Raw genomic sequence first — 4,540 nt, forward strand, 5'->3', positions numbered from 1 at the left:
ATTACCAGCGAGTTTGTCAAACGCTGAAAAACCACATGATCATAAATGTTACCAATTTTTTCTCACAGAACCCTGAGAGAATGTGTGGAAACCCTTGAATTTGATGATAGTGGACCATGTGAGATCCACCATCTTTAATGGTCCTTACATAATTTACTATATACTATACAAATAGTCAATACAATAATTGCCCCTGCTGTTTTCTCTTCCATCTTTCTGCCACCCACGGCCATCACGTTTAAAATAGTGCTATAGTCAGTAGTCACCTATTGGAGCTTTCTTGGGTTAAAAAATCACAGGTGCCATAATTTTCATATGATATTCGCTTGAGTTTCATAATATTTTTTCTCAACCACTTGAGTGTTAAAACTTCAAAAAATAATCTCACTTGAGTGCAATAACTTTCAATTGGTTACTTGATTGTCATAACTTTAAAAAATTCATCTAACTGGTGGAAATCCAACGTGGCAATGTACTTGTGATGATTGAGAAAAATGTTAAGTCACTCAAGTGTGTGTCTTGCAGAAGTTATGGCACTTATTGCAAACTTTTCCCGAGCATTTTGCTCTGTTGTACCACTACCGCCACCACTGCCATCGTCATCGTCACCAGCTAGCTCGCTCTTGCGCTCTCTCTCTCCATGCCATCCTTGAACCCACCAGCACTTCCACACAACCATAATGTGCAGAGATAAAACTCGATAAAATATCGGACGAAAAAAAAATAATTATACCGTGATATTAGTAAGCCTCGGGATAGAACGTCGTCAGCTCCTGATTCATTTATGAAGAATGTGAGGGTTCTTTGTTTTGTTTTGTTTTTCTTTTCTTTTTTTTAGTCATCACCAATTCATATGTTTCAACTCTTTTAATTGATGATTTCATTTATGCATCTTGACTTTTTTGAATTCCAAACTCCATAAACTTTCGCGGCATTTGAATTTTGACACATAGAACATGTGATTTTTTTTTTGTAATCTTTTAAAAATTCAAATTTTATTTTGAATTTTGGAGAGAAAGCAACAAAGTACTTTTTGTTTTTCTTTACTTTGAACAGATATACCCTCAAAGGGTAAAGCTAGGATTAGGGGTGAGCAGTTCTCGATCCGATCTAGTTCCCATAAAAAATCAGGAATCGGACCGGTGGTCCCGGTTCCCACTTTCGGAACCACAGATTGGACCGGCCACCCCTGGAACCGGGAATCGGACCGGACCGGACTGTCGGTCAGGTCCAATTTTCGGGCTGTTCCAAGAGTTTCTGGTCCGCGGTTCCGAAAAGTGGATGCACACTTTGATAGAAGATGCGATCGAGCTCGAGGTCGAGGAAACAAGAGTCGGTATACCACGAGCTCGGTAGAGTCAAGGCCTCTTCAATTGGCAGCTCCGGATCGAACTCATCCACTAGCAACTTGGTTGCAAACGGTGCCAATGAAGTCCGAGGTGAGACAAGTGGTGGGATGACTCAAGACTCGTACGTGTAGCGAGAGAAGTGGAGACGGGATAGTGGAGAGGTAAGAAAAAATGTCTGCGACGCTACGCTGAAGTGAAGCAAAGAAACCCTAAAGGACCTAAACCTAAACAACAAGTAAATGTTAGTTTTTTTTTAAAAAAATTTTAAAAAAAGGACCGGTCGAGTCCGGTCCTAGGTCTTGGAGTCGGGAACTAGACTGCCTGATTACCGGTTTCAATTTAAGGAATTGGGAACCGGACCAAATTCCCCTAAAACCAGGAACCGAACCATTGGTCCCGGTTCGGTCCGGTCCAGGCAGTCTTTTTTGCTCACCCCTAGCTAGGATTGAGCTATCAAATAAATATACTCTCGTAAAGGAGTAATAATTGAGACAAATGACATAAATATTTCAATTCCCCTTAATCAAAAGAACATGCATCCTTCTAGGGTGAATTCCGTTATAAAATCTCGGATTAAGTCCATTTTGGTCCTCTGATTTTTTTTTTTAAATGTGCAATATGATCCCCCAAATTCTTTATTCATTAAAATACATTAACTCACCTAATTTATGCAAGTGACTCTTTCGTCACCAACCTCAACTTTGCTGATAAGGGTAAGACTAGCTGTAGTTAAAAATCAATCTTAAACATATTGTATGAATGTCATTCAGTTTTAAACTTCTCATTTTTACCAATTCGCTCTTAAACTTATCATCGGCTATCCTACTTGACGCAATGCCGCTTCAGTATTTTCGGGAAAAATTAGTGAAAAGAACTACATTAGATTTTAGCACAAAGATGTACGACTAAATTTACAAAATTGAAAATGTTTGAATTCAATTGACATCCATACAATAAGTTTATGACTGAATAGATAATATATCATTTTATATTGAGTTGGGCGGCAATCCATGTGAATTACCAAAGTACATGAAATACTTAGAAGAGGAAAAAGAGGAGGAGGGGGCTGTCCCAAACCATCCCTCCACCACTGGTCACGGTTGGTGACCCTTGTTGGTGGTAACAAGGTGTTGACACCTAAATTTTGACTAACCTTTTCAATCATTTTTCATGTTTATTTTTAGCGTCCAGTGCATTACACTTGCAATTATGTTGGACCGGGGGTGAATGAAATTAAAGTGATGGTTTTGAGTTCAATTTAGTCGATTGGACTAAGCCTGCGGTGAATGGAAATTTGGCCAAAGTCCATGAAATATTAATAGGGTCGAAAATTGCATGCCAAGGTGGAATATTGATTTATCTTGAAACTTTGTGAGAAATTACGCTAGATATTATCACAGAATATAAGATATATCAAAAAAATTTATATTGATAATAAAAAATCTCTTTAGGAAGTAGCGAACCCTAGCTTTACTCTATAAATACATTTCATGCTCACAAATCTGGGGGTGAGACATAATTCACATTCGGCAGAATTTGAGAGGAGGTTTCGTCCAGAGAGTGGAGGAAGAGAAATCGTGGGCTCTGCATTCTTCAAAGATGGCGTCGCGACCAATGATGGGAAAACGGGAATGAAAAGGGGGTGCTCTCATGTTTAATTTCGTCTCTCTGTTAGTTTAGTTTCATGTCCATTAAATCGTACTGACAATGATGATTTGCGTTTCATCTTGCATGCCCTCATGGAACACACAATCACGGTTGGCGACAAAAGTAAGGTCACTCATGGCACTTTTTTTTTTTTTTTGGTCGGACACTCATGGCACTTTGAGGGGGGGGCAAATTTCATTCTCAGAACTAACGGCACAAAAGTGCAGCGAATTCCCATCGACGATCCAAGTGCAAGCGGTGTCTTTGTCGCCTAGCCGCGAATTCCAGTGGCTTTCCAACTCAGCCGCCCCAACGTACAAGATCTCCCTTTGCTGGGGGGTCCATTCTTCTATGGTTTCATGCACTAGTCAATCCCAATTAAAGAGATGGCAAGCGATGGTTATCGAATTTTTATGGTTTGGTCAAAGTAGAACTCGAGTTGTTCGTAGAAGCTTTTGATCTTGATCTACGCGGTACGCTTGTTCATTGTGTTTGTCGTAGTTGCTATTTCTTTCTTTGCAGGTTATGGTGAGAAATCCCTTTTGATTTGCTGGCCATTGGCGGACACGCACGGGTTTACATCGACACTATCAATAATCATTGAGGTAGCCGTTCGCTGGTGACCCTCGCTTCGTTAGCCACAAGACTGACATCCCTGGTCGATGTCATCCCGTTGTTGCTGCGAGCCTGAGTCCAATTGCTCTTGGGCATCCATGATCACTGAGTCTCCACCGCAAGCAATTCTCGATCAAGAGCCACCCGAACCGGTCATCAACCCACAAGTTGTTCGTGATCTTCACGTGTAAGCCTCACCGTTTCGGACTGTGGAGTGTGATCTTGACCGTCAAGTTACACAAATTCAAATTAGGAAAGCTATATTCAGTAGGTATATTCTCTTATATCCGAAATATTATCTTGCTTAGCTTGAATATTTGAATATATTTATCATATCGCATCAAAGTGGATATCTTTTCAAAATACAGGTTGATTAGGAAAATTTCCTTTCCTAATCCGCAACTTGTCATATGATCGAGAACGTCCATCTTTAGGATTATTGATGGAATACTCGATTAGGCAAGGATTTGGGTTCAATCGTTAATCGTAAGATTACGAATTAAAGATTGACTCAAATATTCGCGAAATATTCCAAAACTTGATTGATATATCCACTTTCTTGTTTGACATTGATTGGCATATTCACTTTCCTCGTTTGATTTGAATTGCTTGATTGTCATATTTTTTTAGAATATACCTGTCACATGATGTGATCTAAAAAATTCTAAAAAAATTGCATTCATTCACTTCGCATATCAGAAAATTGCATCTTTTAAAAAATAACATCATGTAGATATTGCATATCTAATTTTTTATTTAGGTTAGATTGCATACTAGAATAGAAATTGCATGTTTAAATAGAATTTTATGCCTAAAATAATCTATCTTAATATATTAGGGTTTAGGTCAATTTGAACTCTAAAATATGCAAGATAAATATTATTTTGGCATAGTTCTATTTTAGGAAATTAATTCATCCGAAAATATAA

Source organism: Rhodamnia argentea, chromosome 2 (assembly GCF_020921035.1).
Source record: "Rhodamnia argentea isolate NSW1041297 chromosome 2, ASM2092103v1, whole genome shotgun sequence".
In the NCBI taxonomy this organism is placed as follows: Eukaryota; Viridiplantae; Streptophyta; class Magnoliopsida; order Myrtales; family Myrtaceae; genus Rhodamnia; species Rhodamnia argentea.